Source organism: Nycticebus coucang, chromosome 18 (genome assembly GCF_027406575.1).
Source record: "Nycticebus coucang isolate mNycCou1 chromosome 18, mNycCou1.pri, whole genome shotgun sequence".
NCBI lineage: Eukaryota > Metazoa > Chordata > Mammalia > Primates > Lorisidae > Nycticebus > Nycticebus coucang.
In genome coordinates this window covers 60,252,449-60,274,632 of record NC_069797.1, presented here as the reverse complement: position 1 = coordinate 60,274,632, position 22,184 = coordinate 60,252,449, and the positions used below count along the sequence as shown (strand labels likewise).

General features: G+C 45.1%; 1 protein-coding gene and 1 pseudogene across 5 annotated transcripts in view; one reads left to right on the top strand and one right to left on the bottom strand.

The window, feature by feature from the left end:
* Positions 1-1,382: 1,382 nt before the first annotated feature.
* GJC1 (gap junction protein gamma 1) overlaps positions 1,383-22,184 on the top strand; it is a 46,865-nt gene continuing 26,063 nt past the window's right edge. For 2 of the 5 annotated variants that reach the window (XM_053568834.1, XM_053568831.1), the window contains exon 1: positions 1,415-1,625. The gene's annotated coding sequence lies outside the window, so the exon portion shown is untranslated. Of the gene's footprint in view, positions 1,626-1,961; positions 2,099-22,184 lie in introns of those variants that run through there. The other 3 variants (XM_053568836.1, XM_053568835.1, XM_053568832.1) reach the window with 2 other exon arrangements.
* On the bottom strand, positions 6,941-7,410 carry LOC128570004 (NADH dehydrogenase [ubiquinone] flavoprotein 3, mitochondrial-like; annotated as a pseudogene).

The following is a 22,184-nucleotide window of genomic DNA, read 5'->3' as shown; positions in this document are numbered from 1 at the left end:
AAGTGAGAAGTACTTAAATATTCAGAGGCCAAGCAGGTAATTAAGGATTCAAGTAGCTGAGTGGCACAGTGCCTGCCTTGGATAAGGAAGTTCCTCAAAAGTCATTGCCTCCTAAAAATAGAGGCTCAAAGTGAGCACATTTTTTTATTTTTTAGAGAGAACCCAGGAATGTGGATTTTATTTGTTTTGACACAGGAGTCTACAGGCGCCTGCCACAACACCTGGCTATTTTATTTTGTTTTGCAGTTTCTGGCCAGGGCTGGGTTTGAACCTGCCACCTCTGGCATATGGGGCTGGCACCCTACTCCTTTGAGCCACAGGCGCCACCCAGGAATGTGGATTTTAAAATGTTGGCAATTAATTTATATTTTTGGAAAACATCATCTGGCCAAACAAAATCTGTCAGTGGGTCTGATGATGCCTAGCCCTCAAGTTTTCAACCTTAGAACTAGCCTTGAGCATTTGGGTGGGAGTGTTTGACCTGCAGCAAGTAACCTCACTTGTTAGAGATTAATTTCCTCTCTGTTTAAAAGGGCTAAAAGTCTATCCATTTGTATCGAGAAGTTCGAATGAGGTAATTCTGGAATACAGGAGCTGTTAAGAAACTATACACAGTAAAGTACTCTTCATCTCTTCAGTAAGCCTTTCTTTGTTACCCAAGGTCTTACTTTACTTGAAGCAGTTGGGGAATTTTCAGTTGTTAGGCAGTTTAAAATACAAGATTACTACGCCTCCAACTTTTTAGAATGTTCCTTGAATCGGATCCTACTGAGATGCAAGGGGTTAAGAGGAAATGGTTTAGGGTCTTGTTAATCCAGTTCAGGACCTGAAAAGTATCTAGAATGCTTCTAAAAGCGACGACTAAAGAAGCCAGGATGACTGACCCACCGAGGGCCCGTGGGATACTAGAGTAACTGTAGAGCATCAGCATCCCGTGTTACACCGAACTAAGGCCTCAGCCCAGCGCACCCAGGACAACTCCAGGGCCAGTGGAGCCGAACCAGGATACCCAGGTAAGTCCTAACGACGCCTTTAGTAGCCCGCTCAAACTGAGGCTCTGCTGGGGAGGAACTTCTGTACCCGGAATCCAGCTGGAGGAATGAATCTCCCGGAGCGCGAAGTCTGCGCCCACCTAGAGTCCGAAGTGCAGACTCCACGCGGATGGGTCTCACCGGGTCCCACCCTCGCCGCGCCTCCGCCGCGTCCGTGAGCCCGCGCGGACCCAAGCGCCCAAAGTTGGCGTTCGCGCCGTCGCCCGCGCGCTCCGGGGCACCCCCTTCCACCCGAGCGCCACGTGCCGCGCGCCCCCCGGCTCCCTGGCCATGGCGGGACGCCCCCGCCCCCACCGCGGCGCGTAGTGCGCAGGCGCCTCCCCGCGGGTCCCGGCGGCGGGAGCGGGAGGAGGCGGTGGTGGCGGCTGCAGCGGCGGGAGCGGCTTCAGCCTCACCCAGACATTGAGGCGAAGGCGACGGCGGTGAAGGAGGTGAAGGAGAGGCGAGTGTGGCGGCGAAGGCGATGGCGACGCGGGGCACATGAGGCGGCGGCCGGCGGGACGGGCCGAGGCCCGGCGGAGGAGGCGGCTCCGGGGGAACCCGCCGCCGGGTGAGGGGCGGCCGCTGGGCCGGGTGAGGAGAAGCGGGCCACGGGCGGGACCCCGGGGTGAGACGGGAGGAGAACTTATAGGGAGCCCGAAGAGGGGCCGAGGAGAGTCAGGGTCCGGGAAGGAGCGCGGCCGGGGCTGGGAGAAGAGGGGCGCCTCCGAGGGGTTCCCGCCGAGTCCGGAGGGGCGTCGCCGTCCGCGTCCTGCCGTGCCCCTAGCGCACCCTCCCTCTTTGTCCCCAGGCGGTTTCCAAATTGGGAGGGAAACGGCGCAGGGGGTGGGCCCGGGCCTAGGAGGCTGCAGCGGGGCCGGGGGCCGGTCAAGGAGCTCGGGGCAGCGTCGGCGTGGACTTGGCGGCGCCCCGGAGGCGCTCCCAACTCCTCCGGGCGGTTAGGGGCGCACAGTGCGCTGGGGCGGCCCCTCGCCGCCCGGCCGCTTCGCGGGCTGGTCTTTGTCTCGGCGACCTCGGCCCCTGCTGTCTCTCCGTGCGGCGTGCGGGTTCGTTTGACTTTTTTTCTGACATCTGCCCTCGGGGAGTCCTTCTTAGAGAAGGTTTAGTTCGAGGGCTGGAAGCGGGAAAGGGGGTCGGAAGGACTGAGCTAGTCACCTCTTGATTAACTCGTTTTCGTTACTTAAAATGACTTTTATTTCACTTCGTGAAACTTTGGAGGACTTTTTCTTTTCTTTTTTTTCCTCGAGTCTCCAGCTTCAAAATTAGAAGTCGCTAACGCTGATTGTGGGCAGTTGTGTGATGGGCGTCTGCATTTGGACCTTTGAGTTGAAAAGATTTACATGAATCTGTGGTTTAGATTTCTTTTCTTTTATTGCAATTGATTGAGATTACTTTTGCGAAGTGGACAAGTTTCGTTTTATCATTTGAAGGCATTCTGTTCATTGAGAACTGGCGGTGGTACAGATTTCCTTGTGCTCACGCTTTATTTTGTTAGCCTCAAGACTGTGAAATGTAGGTAAATCAAATCGAAGTTCCGGATAAGGGTTATCTTGTATGCCTGATAAGTCTAAAATTATTGTATGTGTTCTGTACATGTTCCAGTGAATACGTGTGAAAGCGTTATATAAAAGTCAAAACTGCATACATGAAAAGGACTTTAATTCATTGGTGAGCAAAAAGCAGCGTATCTCAAGTAAATTATCTTCAGACAAAGGGATTAATAATGTCATTTAGGAATAGAGGGTTCAAGGATTATTCAGAATAAGAATACAGACCCTCCCTAAACTTCAAACCTTTAATTCCAGAGACTAAAAATACTGTGAATTGTGTGTGTTTGCTTATTATTTTTTAAACTTAGTATAGAGTTGTATCTTTGAATTACACTTGCTTTGAATTTCTTAAGAGCTATGTAATGGCAGAATTTATGAAACACAAATTGACTCTTCTGGGTAAAAGTTAAAAAGCTCCGGTAAACAAATGTGCCTTAGTTTTCACTGTACCCAGAGTGCTGTTGGCAAAGAGCATTTTGAAGTTAATTCATATAAGTTAAATGAAAGTTCTGTTAATGTTTGTGCTGATTTGTAATGGTTTGATATTATTTACTACTTGTCTTAAACTGTTGTGCATTTTTTCCCACGCATTTCAAACATCCTTTATTTTATTTTATTTTTTTTTGGTTCTTGGCTGGGGCTGGGTTTGAACCCGCCACCTCTGGCATATGGGACCGGTGCCCTACTCCTTAAGCCACAGGCGCCGCCCCAAACATCCTTTCAAAGGTCGGTACTTTTAACTTCTTTTTAGGTTGTGTGACTTCAAAATTGGTTTTCTGTTTGCTCTAAGTGGCTAACATGGTTATCTTTAAAAGGAGCAAAGTACCATTTTCTTAAACAGTTCATGAAGGTAAAATTGAGTTTTAACCTTTAATCAAAAGGAGTGAAGAAATTAGCCAGGCACAGTGGTGGGTGCCTATAGTCCAGTTATGTCTGTAGTCTCAGCTATTTCGGAGGTTGAGGTAGGATTACTTGAGCCAAGGAGTTTGAGATTTCTGTGAGCTAGGCTGACACCATGGCACTCTAGCCTGGGTAACAGAGTGAGACTCTTTCTGAACAAAAAAAAGGAAGGAGGGACTTTAACATAACTCCAACGTAAGAATTTTACTTATAAGTTCTGTTATCCTTGGTAATTAATTTTTCTTTTTATATTTGTATAAATCAGCCAAAGAGAAGGAATGGAATGCAGGGTTCTGTGTCTCATTATCCCCCTACCTGCCAGCTCTAGGCTTGCTTATCGATTTAATAATTGATGTCTTAGAATATAAGATATATAATTAATACTAGAATATCATTCTCCCCCCCTTTTTTTTTAAAGACAGAGTCTCATTCCACTGTCTTGGGTCTACTGTTGCTTCACTACAGTTCACAGCAGTCTCAAACTCTTGGACTCCAGAGATCCTCTTGCTTCAGCCTCCCATAGCTGGGACTACAGTCATGTATCACTACACCTAGCTGGATTTCTGTTTTTAGTAGAGACAGAGTCTCACTTTTTGTTGCTTAGGCTGATCTTGAACTCAAGCAATCATCCAATCACCTGCCTCAGCCTCCCGGAGTGCTAGGATTAGAATATTATTCTCTTAACAAATGTACAGTGTTTGTTATGTTCTTAATTGAGGGCAAAGTGATGAGTTCCAAAAAAAGATTTATTTGAAGTTTGTTCACATTTCAAGATTGATGAAATATGTTCCCTTTGATAGATAAATGCAACTGGGATATAATTACTTATTTCTGAACTCCTGCTTTTCTTGTACTGTAGAAACGTGTGTTTCCTATTCAAAATATTTGATAAAAATTTAGGTAGAGAAAGGGTAGGATTACCTTATTTTTGTAAGACTGTTCCTTTGAGAATGGGTTTGAGACAGTAGGTTTTGGGTGGTAACATTAACTTGAGATTTAGACATAGAAGAGAATTCTGAACTGTTAATATCAGCTACGTGCCAATTTTAAAACATGCTACTACAGCTGATGAGTTTGGCTTGTGTGGAAATAAAGACCTATTAAAATGTATTATTTATTTAAGTCACAGCATTGTTGTTTTCTTTTCTTTTTTTTAGACAGAGTCTCACTTTGTCACCGTTGGTAGAGTGCTGTGGCATCACAGCTCACAGCAACCTCCAGCTCTTGGGCTTAGGCAATTCTCTTGCGTTAGCGTCCCAAGTAGCTGGCAGTATGGGTGCCCGGCTATTTTTTTGTTGCAGTTTGGCGGGGCTGGGTTTGAACCTGCCACACTCGGTATATGGGACCGATGCCCTACTCACTGAGCCACAGGCGCTGCCCAAGCATTGGTTGTTTTCTGAAGCTTTCAGAATGAATGACTGGCTCAGTTCCTGTAGCTCAGCCTTTAGGGGGCGGCCACATACATGTGGGTTTGAACCTGGCCTGGGCCTGCCAAACAATGACAACTACAACAAAAAAATAGGTGGGCATTGTGGCGGACGCCTATAGTCCTAACTCAGGAGGCTGAGGCAATCACTTCAGAATCACTGAAGCCCACAAGCTGCAGGGTAACAAAGTGAGACTCTGTCTCAAAAAAAAGAATGAATGACTAGAGAGTCATTATTGGCTGGCACGTGGTGGTAACATTCTTGAATTTTTGGAAGGACTGCAGTTGGCTGACAGCACTTTGACAATAAAGATTTATATTATCTTCCAGACCTGTGGAATGTGTTGCCAAAAGGTTTTCCTAAAATAAGGATGAGATGATCTTTCTGCAGATAGCATTTTACTTCTGGAGAATAGAAGTGCTTTTGGTTTGAGGAATGAATGAGTGAAGAGCGAATTAGCTCTCCGTTAAATTTGTTCTTTTTTTAAAATTTGTTCTTTGTGGCTGTATTGTAGCACCGACATAGTTTGGACAAAAGTGTTCTGGTGCCTATTCATTTATTCAGTGACTTATTTTTTTTTTCATCAAGCACTTAATGTCTGGCACTGAGCTAGATGCTGAAGATACAAAGATGAACACTTACATGTTTTTTGCTCTCAAAATGCATTTGAACATGCTAAAAAGGCATAGCCATATGGAAGTTATCTAAAATCTTTGAAACATAACGAATCAGTAGGGTTTCAGAGTAACATTTGATGTTTTTCCTCTACAGAAATGAGAGAAACTTCATATACCCCATTCTTTTTTTTTTTTTTTTTTTTCTGCTCAACCAACTTTTATTTTTAATTAGCCAAGTGTATGCTGACCTTTATTGGGACAGAATGGAAGATACCAAAGGAAAAAGACAAGATCCTTACCCTAAAAAAATTAAAATCAACTTGATACACACTGCACAAGATAGTAAGACTTAAAGATATTTACTGGGTAACATTTGAATAGTGCAAGACAGCACAGAACAGAGTAAACCCACACAAGGGGACACCATTAGCAACTATGACAGGGAGTTAAGGAGAGCAAGTCGGGAGTACATCCTGTAAGGTGGAAAAGCACTGGATGTGTTCTCATCCCCCAGATACCAGTGGCTTCTTATGGCCCTTGAGCAATTGAGCTCCACCTCTATAAACTTCAGTTTGCTCAGCGCTAAAACAGAAGGTGAGGATTAGGTGAGGAGACTCTAAGGTCTTCCAATTATAACAAAACACGATTCTAAAAGCAAATGCAAAAAACCAGGGAAGGTGAGGATATTACAGGAAAGAGAAAGTACAAGCACAGAGCCACAGAGGGAGGAAAAAACTAGTTGTGCATGGACAAGGTATAATGTGTGGCAGCACACAAGCCTGTTTAACTATTCTAAAGGTTCTGAGGACAATAACCTTAGAAATTGGTGAAATACAGTGCTAAGCCAGGTAAGGGACCCTAACCTTTAATGGAGAGAGATAAAGCAGTCAGAGCCGAACTTCTCTTCATGCTCCCTATATACCCCATTCTTATCCTTTAATCTCTAAACTATATTTAACTCTCAAATTATTTTTATTTATTTTTTTTATTTTTTGGCTGGGGCCAGGTTTGAACCTGCCACCTCTGGTATATAGGGCTGGCACCCACAGGCGTCGCCCAAATTATTTTTATTTTTGTTTCTTTATTTATTTACTTATTTTTTTGAGACAGTCTCACTCAGTCACCCTGGGTAGAGTGCTCACAGCAACCTCAAACTCTTGGGCTCAAGTGATTCTCTTGAGCCCAAGTAGGTGGGACTATAGGCACGCGCCACAATGCCTGGCTATTTTTAGAGAGGAGGTCTCTCTCTTGCTCAGGCTGGTCTCAAACTTGTGAGGTCAGGCAGACCACCCACCTGGGCCTTCCAGAGTGCTGAGACAGGGGCGTGAACCACCTCGCCTAGCCTCTGTCAAAGAATTTTTTTTTGTGTGTGTGTGACTCTTGAGTGGATTTTATTTTTGTAGGCAAGAATGCAAGCAAAGATGACGCAAATTCATCTTTAAACTGAGGGCTCTCAGTGCCGGGGTGATGTTCGTCCTGACGAGGGCTGAGGCATCCTGAATTTGGAGAAGTCCAGGTTGAGGTCCAAGAAGGTGTATGTGGTATAGTCATGATGCTAGAGGTTCTTATAGGTGGTGGAGTCTGATGGCTCAGGAGGCTCCCAGGCGGGCTTTTTTGGTGGACTCTGCTTCTTGGAATTTGGTGGCAGTCCCTTTTCACACTTCCCTGATTCCATAGAGAGAGGAACTGTAGAAGCAAATCCTCGAAACACCCTTGCTTCCAGGAGCATAGTCTCCTTTACCTTCACCGCCCCAACTCGTCCTTGCCGCAGCAAAAGCAGAGAAGCCATGGTGGCAACAGCCGGATGCACCTAGCCTGTCAAATAATTTTAAAGATTATTTTCTTCCATATCTTTATAGGATTTATCAGTTTTGACTGGATCTATTGTTGCTTAACTAATAACTTGTAATGTTTCTTTTGGGATATTCAGAGTAAATTGGAGTTGGACACTATTTTCAGGGAATTCTCTTTGACTCTTAGACCTAGGATTCTTTTTTTTTTTTTTGAGACAGAATCTATGTTGCCAGCCAGCTGGGGCTGGGTTTGAACCCGCCAGCCTCGTTGTATGTGGCTGGTGCCATAACCACTGTGCTATAGGCACCGAACTGGACCTAGGATTCTTTTTTTTGTTGTTGTTGTTGCAGTTTTTGGCTGGGGCTGGGCTTGAACCTGCCACCTCCAGCATATGGGGCCGGCGCCCTACCCCTTTGAGCCACAGGCACTGCCCTGGACCTGGGATTCTTAATTGCCTGTCCAGAGTAAGTGTTCATTTAGATTCAAAATTTTCTTTCCTGAAATTACCTCTCTTCTCTTGGGTTCTGTTACCTCCTTCCTTTCTTCCCACCAGCATCTTCTACCAGATCTTTAATTTATGTTCTTTCGCAAGTCTTGGGTCTCAGTCTCTTTCTTCCTCTTTTCTCACTCTAATCTTGTCTACTCTGTGGCTTCAGTTACCATATGTATTTTGAATATTGTCGAATTTTTGTCTGTACCCCAGACCCCTTTTTTGATCCTAGCTGGGTTTTTTTTTTTTTTTTTGAGACCAAGTCTCGCTTCGTTGCTTTTACTACACACACATACACACACACACACACACACACACACATATATACATACATACATATTAGATCCTCTGTAAGTTGACCACTCAAGGAACTGTAACAAACTGGTCCCCCAACATATGGGTATGGCCAAGGAACAGGCTTACTGTATTGATATGCACATGTGCGTGTATGAAAATTAGGTCAGGTTCAGCAGCTTGGCTCTTGCCTATAAACCTAGTACTCTGGGAGGCCAAGGTGGGTGGATTGCTTGAGCTCAGGAGTTCATGACCAGCCTAAGGAAGAAAGAGTGAGACCTCCATCTCTACTAAAAATAGAAAAACTAGCTAGGTTTCATGGCAGGTGTCTGTAGTCCTAGCTACTAGGGAGGCTGAGGCAAGAGGATCTCTTGAGTCCAAGAGTTTGAAGTTGCTGTGGTGTATGATGATGCCTCTGCACTCTACCCAGAATGACAGAGTAAGATTCTATCTCAAAAAAAAAAAAAAAAGAAAGAAAGAAAAAGGAAAAAAAGAAAATAGGTCAACTTACAGAGGTGGTCAACTATGGAGATTCTTTTGTGTGTATGTATATTCCTAAGCAATATACTCGCATCTACTCTTCTCATAGCAGAAAATTTCTGTTATTTTCTCTTTAATGCCTTGAATCTTTATTTTTTTTTATTTTTTTTTATTTTTTTGTGGTTTTCGGCCGGGGCTGAGTTTGAACCCACCACCTCCAGCATATGGGACTGGCGCCTTACTCCTTGAGCCACAGGCACCACCCTTTATTTTTTTTTTTTTTCTCAAGAGATGGGTATTGCCATGGCTGGCCTCAAACTCCTAGGCTCAAGTGGTCTTCCAGATAGCTGAGATTACAGGCATGAAGTATGTGCTGCTGTACCTGTCTTTGTATCTTTATTTAACAAGGTATGATCTGGCCCTGCTTACTTCCGCAGTGTCATTTGTTTTCCCATGCTTTCTTATTCTTTCTGATCTAGCCATACTGATCTTTGTGTATTTGTAGTCTCTGAAAATTCAAAGCTCACTCATCCTTCCTTGGCCTCCCAGAGTGCTAGGATTATAGGCACGAGCCTTCTTGTTTGGTGAGGTAGAATATTTTCGTATTATTAAAAGTCATTTATATTTTCCTAGGAACTTTCTCTTCATATTCACTGTTTATTTTTGTTGAGTGTTCTTTTCTTTCTTTTTTTTTTTTAAATATGGACCGCTTCACGAATTTGCGTGTCATCCTTGCGCTCTTTCTTTCTTTTCTTAGACAGTCTCAAGCTGTCATCCTGGGTAGAGTACAATGGTGTCGCAGCTCACAGCAACCTCAAACTCTTGGGCTTAAGCGATTCTCTTGCCTTAACCTCCCAAGTAGCTGGGACTACAAGCGCCCACCACAACACCTGGCTGGTTTTTTTTTTTTTTTTTGGTTGCAGTTGTCGTTGTTTTGGCTGGCCCTGTCATTGTTGTTTTAGCTGGCCCGGGCTAGATACCCGCCAGCCTCTGTATATGTGGCTGGCGCCTTACCTACTGAGCTCCAGGCGCTGCTTGGTCTTAATTCCTTTTTACTGACCTGGCGGCGCTTTAATGTGTTAAAGATCCTTTTGTGAGAAATTAGTCTTTTATTCTAAGAATTGCAAATAACTTTAAAGGATTTAGTATCTTTTGATTTGCTTATGGTGTCTTTTTTGTTGCTATTGTGATTTTTGTTATTGTTGAGATAGGGTTTCACTCTATCACCTGAGTAGAGTATTGTGGAATCATCATAGCTCACAGCAACCTCAGACTCTTGGGTTCAAGTGATCTTCTTCCCTCAGCCTCCGAAGTAGCTGGAACTACAGGCATGCACTGCCATGCCCAGCTAGTTTTTCTGTTATTTATTTATTTATTTATTTGTTTAGGAGACAGAGTCTCACTGTGTCACCTTAGGTAGAATACCATGGTATCACAGCTCACAGCAACCTCCAACTCTTGAGCTTAAGTGATTCTCTTGCCTCAGTCTCCCAAGTAGCTGGGACTACAGGCACCCACCACAATGCCTGACTATCTTTTTATTGTAGTTGTCATCACTGTTTAGCTGGCCCAAGGCGGGATTCAAACCTGCCAGCCTTAGTGCATGTGGCTAGCACTGTAACCACTGTCTTACAAGTGCCAAGCCAATTTATTTATTTATTTTTGAGACAGAATCTCACTTTGTCATCCTTGGTAGAGTGCCATGGCATCATAGCTCACAGCAACCTCAAACTCTTGGGCTCAAGTGATTCTCTTGCCTCAGCCTCCCGAGTACCTAGGACTACAGGTGCCCGCCACAACGCATGGCTATTTTTAGAGACAGGGTCTGGCTGTGGCTCAGGCTGGTCTTGAACCTGTGAGCTGAGACAATCCACCAGCCATGGCCTCCCAAGTTCTGGGATTATAGGCATGAACCACTGCGCCAAGCACCCCCCTCCCCCCTTTTTTTCCATTAGAGATGGGATTTCATTCTTGCTCAGGCTTTTTTATGGTGTTTTTTGATACCCAGAAACTTTTTTTTTTTTCTTGAGACAGAGTCTCAAGCCGTCACCCTGCGTAGATTGCTATGGCATTACAGCTCACAGCAACCTTAAACTCTTGGGCTTGATGATCCTCTTGCTTCAACCTCCCAAGTCGCTGGGACTACAGACACCCACCATAACACCCAGCTATATTTTGGTTGTAGGTGTCATTATAGTTTGGCAGGCCCGGGCTGGATTCGAACCTGCCAGCTCCAGTGTATGTGGCTGGCGCCCTAGCCGCTGAGCTATAGGCGCTGAGCCCAGAAATATTTTTTGTAACTGAATTTGTTATTTCTTTCATTTGACCGCTAGATTTTATGTCATTTTAGAAAGGCTTTCTCTACTCAGATTAAGGAAGAAATTCCCATGTTTTTTTTAACCTTTTTTTTAACTTTTTTTTTTTTTTTGTAGAGACAGAGTCTCACTGTACCGCCCTCGGGTAGAGTGCCGTGGCGTCACACGGCTCACAGCAACCTCTAACTCTTGGGCTTACGCAATTCTCTTGCCTCAGCCTCCCAAGCAGCTGGGACTACAGGCACCCGCCACAACGCCCGGCTATTTTTTGTTGCAGTTTGGCCGGGGCCGGGTTTGAACCTGCCACCCTCGGCATATGGGGCCGGCGCCCTACTCACTGAGCCACAGGCGCCGCCCTTAACTTTTGTTTTTAATTTTGATTTTTTTTTTTTTTTTTAATTTGGCCGGGGCTGGGTTTGAACCCGCCACCTCCGGCATATGGGACCAGCGCCCTACCCGCTGAGCCACAGGCGCCGCCCTGTTTTTAATTTTGAATCTAATTCACCTGAAATTTAAAGATCCAACTTTATTTTATTTAACATTTTATTTTATTTTATTTATTATTTTTTTAGAGGCAGAGTCTCATTTTGTCGTCCTCCGTACAGTGCTGTGGCATCACACAGCTCACAGCAGCCTCCAGCTCCTGGGCTTAGGCGATTCTCTTGCCTCAGCCTTCCGAGTAGCTGGGACTACAGGTGCCTGCCACAACGCCCGGCTATTTTTTGTTGCAGTTTGGCCAGGGCTGGGTTTGAACCTGCCACCCTCGGTATATGGGGCTAGCACCCTACTCACTGAGCCACAAGCGCCCCCTAAGATCCAACTTTATTTTTTCCAGATGGCTACCCATAGTAGTTCAGTATCATTTGTTGACTATTTCATTTTTTCCTTATTGATTTGAAATGCTACCATCATCATACATTAAATTTTCAGATATTTGGATCTTTTGTAATTTTTTTTTTTTTTGGTAGAGACAGGGTCTCACTTTATGGCCCTCGGTAGAGTGCCGTGGCCTCACACAGCTCACAGCAACCTCCAACTCCTGGGCTTAAGCGACTCTCTTGCCTCAGCCTCCCGAGTAGCTGGGACTACAGGCACCCGCCACAATGCCCGGCTATTTTTTGGTTGCAGTTCAGCTGGGGCCGGGCTTGAACCCGTCACCTTTGGCACATGGGGCCGGCGCCCTACCGACTGAGCCACAGGCACCACCCTGTAATTTTTTTCTTAAGAGACAGGGTCTCAGTGAGTTGCAGTTACTCATGCCTGTAATCCTAGTACCCTGAGAGTTGAGGACTGCTTGAGCCTAGGAATCTGAGGTTGCTGTCAGCTAGGCTGAGGCCAAGCCATTCTATCATCCATTCCAGGTGATAGAATGAGACTTTGTCTCAAAAAGAAAAAGAAAAAAGAGAGAGGGAGAGGGGGTGACAGGGTCTCTGTTGCCTAGGCTACAGTGCAGTGAATTTGTTGCCCTCAGTAGAGTGCTCGGAAATCATAGCTCACAGCAACTGCAAACTCTTGGGCTCAAGCAGTTCTCTTGCCTCAGCCTCCGAAGTAGCTGAGACTACAGGTGCCTGCCACAATGCCTGACTTTTTTTTTTTTTTTTGAGACAGAGTCTCAAGATGTCGCCTTGGGTATAGTGCTGTGGCATTATAGCTCACAGCAACCTTTAACTCTTGGGCTTAAGAATTCTCTTGCCTCAGCTTCCCAAGTAGCTAAGACCACAGGTACCTGCCACATCGCCTGGCTGTTTATTGTTGTTGTTGTTGTTGTTGCAGTTGTTGTCGTTTTTTAGCTGGCCCGGGCCTGGTTTGAACCCATCAGCCTGGGTGTATGTGGCTGGCACCCTACCCGCTGAGCTATGGGAACCGCCTCTGGCTATTATTATTATTTTTTGAGACAGAGTCTCACTCCGCCATCCTCGGTAGAGTGCTATGGCGTCACAGCTCACAGCAACTTCTAACTCTTGGGTTTAAGCGATTCTCTTGCCTCAGTCTCCCAAGTAGCTGGGACTACAGGCGCCTGCAACAATGCCTGGATATTTTTTTGTTGTAGTTGTTGTTTAGCAGGCCTGGGCCGGGTTTGAACCCTCCAGCCTTGGTGTACATAGCCGGCGCTCTACCCACTGAGCTCTGGGCGCCACTGCCTGGCTATTTTTTTAGAGACAGGATCTTGCTCTTGCTTAGGCTGGTCTCGAACCCGTGAGCTCAGGCAATTCACCTGCCTTGGCCTCCCAGAGTGCTAGGATTACAGGCGTGAGCCACCACACCTAGCACTAACTAACTTTTCATTTAAATTTTTGCTTATGTATACATAATAGGTGTATGTACACGCATTTATAGGCTACATGTGATGTTTTGGTGTTTTGATATGGCATACTAAATGGATTAGTCAAATCAGGGTAATTGGGATAGCCATCATCTTAGGCATTTATCATTTCTTTGGTTAGGAACATGCCAGTTCCACTCTTTTTTTTTTTTTTTTGCAGTTTTGGCCAGGGCTGGGCTTGAACCCACCACCCCTGAGCCACAGGTGCTGCCCCAGTTTTACTCTTAGTAATTTTAATTCTTTTCTCTTCTTTTTTTTCTTTTTCTTTTTAGAGCCAGAGTCTCACTCTCGCCCTTGGTAGAGTGCCGTGGCATCACAGCTCATAGCAACCTCAAACTCTTGGGCTTAAGCGATTCTCTTGCCTCAGCCTCCCAAGTAGCTGGTACTACAGCCGCTCGCCACAAGGTCTGTCAATTTTTTGTTGCAGTTGTCGTTGTTTAGCTGGCCCAGGCTGGGTTTGAACCTCAGTGTATGTGGCTAACGCTGTAACCACTGTGCTGTGGGTGCTGAGCCTATAAGTGCTTTTTATTTATTTTGCCTAAGAAAACTTTTTTGCCTTCTTGGTTTTAAATGACATGATTATCAACTTAGTGTCTTGAGATAGATAAGAAAATTGAATTAAGAAATCAGTGCTCTGGGGTAGCGCCTGTGGCTCAGTTGGTAAGGCGCCGGCCCCATATACCGAGGGTGGCGGGTTCAAACCCGGCCCTGGCCAAACTGCAACCAAAAAATAGCTGGGTCTTGTGGCGGGCGCCTGTAGTCCCAGCTACTGGGGAGGCTGAGGCAAGAGAATCGCTTAAGCCCAGGAGTTGGAGGTTGCTGTGAGCTGTGTGAGGCCACAGCACTCTACTGAGGGCCATAAAGTGAGACTCTGTCTCTACAAAAAAAAAAAAAAAAGAAATCAGTGCTCTGGCTTGATGCCTGTAGCTCAAGTGGCTAAGGCGCCAGCCACATACACCAGAGCTGGCAGGTTCAAATCCAGCCCAGGCCTGCCAAACAATGACAACTACAACCAAAAAGTAACCGGGCGTTGTGGCAGGTGCTGTAGTCTCAGGTACTTGGGAGGCTGAGGCAAGAGAATTGCTTAAGCCTAGGAGCTGGAGGTTGCTGTGAGCTGTGATGCCATGGCACTCTACCCACGGTAACAGCTTGAAGCTCTGTCTCAAAAAAGAAAAAGGAAGAAATCAGTGCTTTGGCTCGGTGCCCATAGCTTAGCAGTTAGGGCGTTGGCCACATACACGGGGCTGGCATGTTCGAACCCAGCCCAGGCCTGCTAAACAATGACAACTACAACTAAAAAAAAGAAAAAAAGAAAAGAAAAAAAAATAGCAGGGCATTGTGGTGGGTGCCTGTAATCCCAGCTACTTGGGAGGCAGAAGCAAGAGAATCGCTTACGCCCAAGAGTTTGAGGTTGCTGTGAGCTATGATTCTGTGGCACTGTACTGAGGGCAACATAGTGAGACTATGTCTAAAAAAAAAAGTGGCGCTTGTAGCTCAGCAAGTAGGGCTGGCCCTATATACCAAGGGTGGCTGGTTCAAACCCAGCCCTGGCTGAACTGCAAAACAAAACAAAAATAGCCTAGGGTTGTGGCAGGTGCCTGTAGGCCCAGCTACTCAGGAGGCTGAGGCTAAGAGAATTGCCTAAGCCTAAGAGCTGGAGGTTGCTGTGAGCTGTGTGACACCACAGCACTCTATTCAGGGCGATAAAGTGAGACTCTGTCTCTACAAAAAAAGAAAAAAAAAGAAATCAGTGCCCAGAGCTGGGCATGGTGGCTCATGCTTGTGAAAAGCCAAGGCAGGTGGACTGCTAGAGCTCAGAAGTTTAGGAGACCAGCCTGAACAAAAGCAGGACCCTCTCTACTAAAAATAAGAAAACAACTAGCAGGGTATCATGATGGGCTCCTGGAGTTCCAGCTAAGTGGGAGGCTGAGGCCAGAGGATGGCTTGAGCCCAAGAGTTTGAGGTTGCCGTGAGGTATTACGATTCCACAGTAGTACTCTACCCAGGGCGACAGAGTGAGACTGTCTCAAAAAAAATTAAAAAATAGGGGAAATAGGGCTTGGCGCCTATAGTTAAGCGGTTAGGGCTCCAGCCATATACCAGGGCTGGCGGGTTTGAACCCGCCCTGAACCTGGCCTGGGCCTGCCAAACAACAATGACAACTACAACAACAACCAAAAAATAGCCGGATGTTGTGGTAGACGCTTGTAGTCCCAGCTCCTTGGGAGTCTGAGGCAAGAGAATTGCTTAAGCCCAACAGTTTGAAGTTGCTGGGAGCTGTGATGCCACGGCACTCTACTGAGGGCAACATAGTGAGTCTCTCTCTAAATAAATAAATAAAATAAAGTTTAAAAGAATGTTAAATTGGGCAGCACCTGTGGCTCAAAGAAGTAGGGTGCTGGCCCCATGTACCGGAGGTGGCGGGTTCAAACCCGGCCACGGCCAAAAACTGCAAAAAAAGAAAAGGAAAAAGAATGTTAAATTAGTGGCTTTCAGTCATGGGCAATATTTTATCCTAAATGGGCATTTGGCAGTATCTCGAGATATTTTTGGTTGTCACAACTTGTAAAGGCCTGCAAAATACCCTATAATATACAGTCAGCCTCCCCACAACAGATATCCAAAATATTGATAGAGCCAAGATTGGCCCCAGATTAAACTAATTTATGTTGTTAGAAGTCAGGGTGGTAATTTCTCTTAAGGGACATAGTAGTTTGGGTGGCTGATAATATTTTGTTCTTAATTTCCATGCTGGGTACGTGAGTGTGTTACAGTTTGTGAAAATTCATTGAGCAGTCACAATTGTACAACTTTCTGTAGGTGTTTTATACTTGAATTTAAAATTTATCAAGAATTAGATTTCAAGTAAAAAGCCAGGTGGAAGTGTTGTTCTGAAAGATATACCAGTCTCCTAATTCACACAGCTGATAAGATAATAAATAATAGCCCTCTTCAGATGGCGCCTGTGTTCTCCATTTGTCCCAGGTTGTTTCCCTATTTCAGTTACTTGAATAACTTTACTGGTATGTAGACTTTAAAATTCTTTGTAAAACAGCTTTATTGAGGTATAATTCACACACCATGTAGTTTACCATGTAAAGTGCACACCACAATTTTACTGTTTTTAGTATATTCTTTTTTTTTTTTTTATAGAGACAGAGTCTCACTTTATGGCCCTCGGTAGAGTGCCGTGGCCTCACACAGCTCACAGCAACCTCCAACTCCTGGACTTAGGCGATTCTCTTGCCTCAGCCTCCCGAGTAGCTGGGACTACAGGCGCCTGCCACAACGTCCAGCTATTTTTTTTGTGTGTGTGTGTAATTTTTTTTTGGCCAAGGCTGGGTTTGAACCCGCCACCTCCAGCATATGGGACTGACGCCCTACCCCTCGAGCCACAGGCGCCGCCCTGTTTTTGGTATATTCTTATGGTTATGTAGCCATTACCCTAATCTCTCCCCCACCCCCAAAGCAACTTCTATACCCATTACCAGTTACTTCCCATTCCTCCCAATCCTGTACAACTACTAATCTGTTTTCTGTGAGTATGATTATAGACATTTATATTTGTCTGTATAATTGTAAACATTTGAATTTTTGATCTCTGTTCTTGTGAGTGTTTTTTTTTTTTTTTTTGCAGTTTTTGGCCGGGGCTGGGTTTGAACCCACCACTTCCGGTATATGGGGCCTGTGCCCTACTCCTTTAAGCCACAGGCACCACCTGGTTTGTTTGTGTTTTTAAGAGACCGAATTTTACTCTCTCTCCTAGGCTGAAGTGCAGTGGTATGACAATAGATTTCTGTAGCCTTGAACTCCTGGGCGCAGTGATCCTGCTGTGTGAGGCTTCCTAGAAGTTGGCACTATAGGTGCAGACCACTACACGGGACTCATAATCTCTATTCTAAAACAAAATTTGTGTTGACTGTCTAATATTCATTATAGAGGTTACACCATAAATTATATAAAATTCTTATAATGTTCATCATTGCTGGACGTGGTAGCTCATGCCTGTAATCCCAGCACTTTGAAAGGAAGCCAAAGCAGGTGGATTGCCTGAGCTTTCGAGACTAGTCTGAGCCAGAGTGAGACCCCACCTCTAAAAATAGCCAGGCATGGGCGGCGCCTGTGGCTCAGTGAGCAGGGCACCGGCCCCATATACCAAGGGTGGTGGGTTCAAACCCGGCCCCGGCCAAACTGCAACAACAACAACAACAAAAAAAATAGCCAGGGTTGTGGCAGGCGCCTGTAGTCCCAGCTACTCGGGAGGCTGAGGCAGGAGAATCGCCTAAGCCCAGGAGTTGGAGGTTACTGTGAGCTGTGTGATGCCACAGCACTCTACCAAGGGTGATAAAGTGAAACTCTGTCTCTACAAAAAAAAAAAAAAAAAAAAATAGCCAGGTGTTGTGGCAGGCACCTGTAGTCCTAGCTACTTGGGAGGCTGAGGCAAGAGAATCGCTTAAGCCCAAGAGTTAGAGGTTGCTGTGAGCTGTGATGTCACAGCAATCTACTGAGGGCGACAAAATGAGACTCTGTCTTGGGTGGCGCCTGTGGCTTAGTGAGTAGGGCGCCAGCCCCATATACTGAGGGTGGCGGGTTCAAACCCAGCCCTGGCCAAACTGCAACCAAAAAATAGCCGGGCGTTGTTGGCAGGCGCCTGTAGTCCCAGCTGCTCGGGAGGCTAAGGCAAGAGAATAGCGTAAGCCCAAGAGCTAGAGGTTGCTGTGAGTCCTGTGATGTCATGGCACTCTACCGAGGGCGGTAAAGCGATACTCTGTCTCTACAAAAAAAAAAAAAAGAGACTCTGTCTCAAAAAATAAATAAAATAAATGTTCATCATTTATTTAGGGTAAATTACTAAAGATGGAATTATTATTATTATTTTTTTTTTTTGCAGTTTCTGGCCTGGGCTGGGTTTGAACCCACCACCTCCGGCATATGGGACTGGTGCCCTACCCCTTTGAGCCACAGGTGCCGCCCACTAAAGGTGGAATTATTGACAAAAGGATATAAGCATTACAATTCTGGATAAATATTGCTAAGATGTTTTCCAGAAAGGTTGTACCAGACTACACTTACCATCGGTTTACAATGATGTTTAATAGAAATTTTTTATTGTAAACCTGTTCTTGGAAATATCATACATTTATTTTTATTTTGTCTTAGATATGTTCATTTTCTTAGACTGAACAACATTCAAAACCTAAGCTTAGGCTGCTTTGGACAAATATACCAATCTTGTCCTTTTTTATTTTTTATTTTTTTTTGTGGTTTTTGGCCAGGGCTGGGTTTGAACCCACCACCTCCGGCATATGGGACCGGCGCCTTACTCTTTGAGCCACAGGCGCCGCCCAATCTCGTCCTTTTTTTATATGAAGCCAGTTCTACTGATGTAGTGTGAACGGGTGCATTATCACTATCCCAGGTTCCCCATACTTCTCCAGCTGGTTCCTGAAGGTTCTTACATTCAAGTAGAATGGCTTTTTGCCAGTGAAAATTGGTACTTCAACCCACAATAGTGCATTTTATTTTTTCGTTTCTTGGTGGAGCCAAAATTTCAAACTATTCCATGTTGATTCACAACAAATTATATATTGTTTTTCAAATACTGTCTGTAGCCAGGAGCTTTTTTGAAAACAAATTGTTTTCATGTTTGTAATACATAGATTACTGTTTGCTGGTTAGCTGCCATAATGCTTTTGCTTAGAAATTGTCACTAGCTAGTTATTAGACATCTATTATCACTCATGTGGAATTAACTTCCACTTAAAACGTTCCAGTTAAACAAAACTTCATTGTAAACTCTTTAATTGATTCTTTGTCCCTGAAATAAAGCCGTCTTATTTAGGGATATGAGTCACTAGCATAATTCTTAGTGGATTGCTCAGCTCATGATTTGGGATACCCAAATGGTTAATAATTTGAAATCATGATGAGTCAGTATTAAAATTTTTTAGTTTAGTCTAACCACAGATTTTCTGGGATGATAGTTTGGGAAATCCCTTTTTGAATGTTTGACATCTTGGCAGTTGTTAAATTTCTTTGCTGTTACTTTTTTTTCCTGTCCCTAGAATCCTGAATTCCACAGTTTGTTGATTGTTTTATGTATTTTACTCTGCCTGAAAAAGTGTTAATGTTCAAATATTAATGAAAGGGACCTTAGAAATCATCTAATTTGATTTGTCTATTTATTTTACAAATGAAAAAGTGGGAAGAGGGTGGCGCCTGTGGCTCAAAGAAGTAGGCACCAGCCCCATATGCCAGAGGTGGCAGGTTCAAACCCAGCCCTGGCCAAAAACTGTAAAAAAAAAAAAAGAAAAAGTGGGAAGAACTTTTTCCTGAAGTGCCTGGATCACATTCCATGATTATAATCTTGGCTTCTAGTTCAGTGCTTGCTTTCTTTCACTTTCATAAAATTCAAGGTTAAGAATCTTTAATCCGGTGGCGCCTGTAGCTCAAAGGAGTAGGGCGCTGGCCCCATATGCCGGAGGTGGCAGGTAAGCCTAGCGCCAGCCACAAACTGCAAAAAAAAAAAAAAAAACCCACAAAGCATGGGCGGCGCCTGTGGCTCAATGGAGTAGAGCACCAGCCTCATATGCTGGAGATGGCGGGTTCAAACCCAGCCCTGGCCAAAAACTAAAAAAAAAAGAATCTTTAATCCAGGATAGTGCCTGTGGCTCAGTGGATAGGGTGCTGGCCCCATATGCTGAGGGTGGCAGGTTCCAACCCAGCTCCGGCCAAACTGCAACAAAAAATAGCCGGGTGTTGTGTCAGGCGCCTGTAGTCCCAGCTACTCAAGAGGCTGAGGCAAGAGAATCGCCTAAGCCCAGAAGTTGTAGGTTGCTGTGAGCTGTGACACCATGGCACTCCACCGAGGGCGATAAAGTGAGACTGTCTCTAACAAAAAAAAAAAAAAATCTTTAATCCAGAATTTTGTTTTTGTTTAGAAAAGAATTTAAGATTTGAAAATATATTGGGGGGCGGCACCTGTGGCTCAGTCGGTAAGGTGCCGGCCCCATATACCGAGGGTGGAGGGTTCAAACCTGGCCCCGGCCGAACTGCAACAAAAAAATAGCCGGGTGTTGTGGTGGGCACCTGTAGTCCCAGCTACTTGGGAGGCTGAGGCAAGAGAATCGCTTAAGCCCAGGAGTTGGAGGTTGCTGTGAGCTATGTGATGCCATGGCACTCTACCTAGGGCCATAAAGTGAAACTCTGTCTCTACAAAAAAAAAAAAAAAAAAAGAAAATATATTGGGTGGTGCCTGTGGCTCAAAGGGGTAGGGCACCGGCCCCTTATACCAGAGGTGGTGGGTTCAAACCGAACCCTGGCCAAAAACTGCAAAAAAAAAAAAAAGGTTTGAAAATATAGGCTACCTGTTCTGGGTGAGTTTTTCTTTTCTTTTCTTTTTTTTTTTTTTTAAGGAGATTAAAACTTGGATTCATTTTTATTTGGTTGGTGCATTTATAAAATATTTAGAATAGGGCTGCGCCTGTGGCTCAGTCAGTAAGGCGCCGACCCCATATACCAAGGGTGGCGGGTTCAAACCCGTCCCCGGCTGAACTGCAACCAAAAAATAGCTGGGTGTTGTGGCGGGTGCCTGTAGTCCCAGCTACTCAGGAGGCTGAGGTAAGAGAATCGCTTAAGCCCAGGAGTTGGAGGTTGCTGTGAGCTGTGTGATGCCATGGCACTCTACTGAGGGCGATAAAGTGAGACTCTGTCTCCACAAAAAAAAAAAAAAAATTTAGAATAGTACTACTTATTTTAAAATTTTGACTGGGCTCAGGTGTGGTGGCTCATGCCTGTAATACTAGCACTCTGGGAGCCTGAGGTGGGGGAGTCCTTTGAGTTCAGGAGTTTGACACCAGCCTGAGCAAAGTGAGACCCTATCTCTACTAAAAATAGAAAAAATTAGCTGGGTGTTAAGGCAGGTGCCTATAGTCCCAGCTACTTGAGAAGCTGAGGCAAGGAATTCCTTGAACCCAGGAGTTTGAGGTTGTTGTGAGCTAGGTATGGCACTTTACCCAGGGTAACAGTAAGATTCTGTCTATTAAAAAAAAAAAAAGTCTGGGGCTTAGTGGGTCGGGCGCCAGCCCCATATACCTAGGGTGGTGGGTTCAAACCTTGCCCCGCCAAACTGCAACAAAAAAATAGCCGGACGTTCTGGCGGGCGCCTGTGGTCCCAGCTACTCGGGAGGCCAAGGCAAGAGAATCGCCTAAGCCCAAGAGCTGAAGGTTGCTGTGAGCTGTGACGCCATGACACTCTATCAAGGGCGATAAAGTGAGACTCTGTCTACAAAAAAAAAAAAGCCTAGGACATTCAGAAAGAGCTGCATATACAGGGAAAATTAGAAAGTGACCTTGCATGCCTAGGGAAAGGGTGCAGGTTTAGAAAAGATCTCAGAGACTTTCAATAAAGTATACTTCAGGCTGATTTTTGGTAGAGACGTTCTATAACATTTTTTTTTAAGCTCACCAGTAAATAAGAACAATAACAAAACCTCTCGGGTGGCGCCTGTGGCTCAGTGAGCAGGGCGCCGGCCCCATATACCGAGGGTGGGGGGTTCAAACCCGGCCCTGGCCAACCTGCAACAAAAAAATAGCCGGGCATTGTGGCGGGCGCCTGTTGTCCCAGCTGCTCGGGAGGCTGAGGCAGGAGAATCGCCTAGGCCCAGGAGTTGGAGGTTGCTGTGAGCTATGTGATGCCACGGCACTCTACCGAGGGCCATAAAGTGAAACTCTGTCTCTACAAAAACAAAACAAAACAAAACAAAACCTCTCCGCAAACTCTGGGGAAAGGAGAGAATTTGATTTCCAGAGTTTATTAGATTAAAATGTCCAGTTTTTCAGCAACAGCAAAAAAAAAAAAAAATCATAAACTGTACAAAGAAACAGAAACTCAGAACCCCCTCCCCCAAACACATACACAAATAAACCTTAAGAGCTTTTTA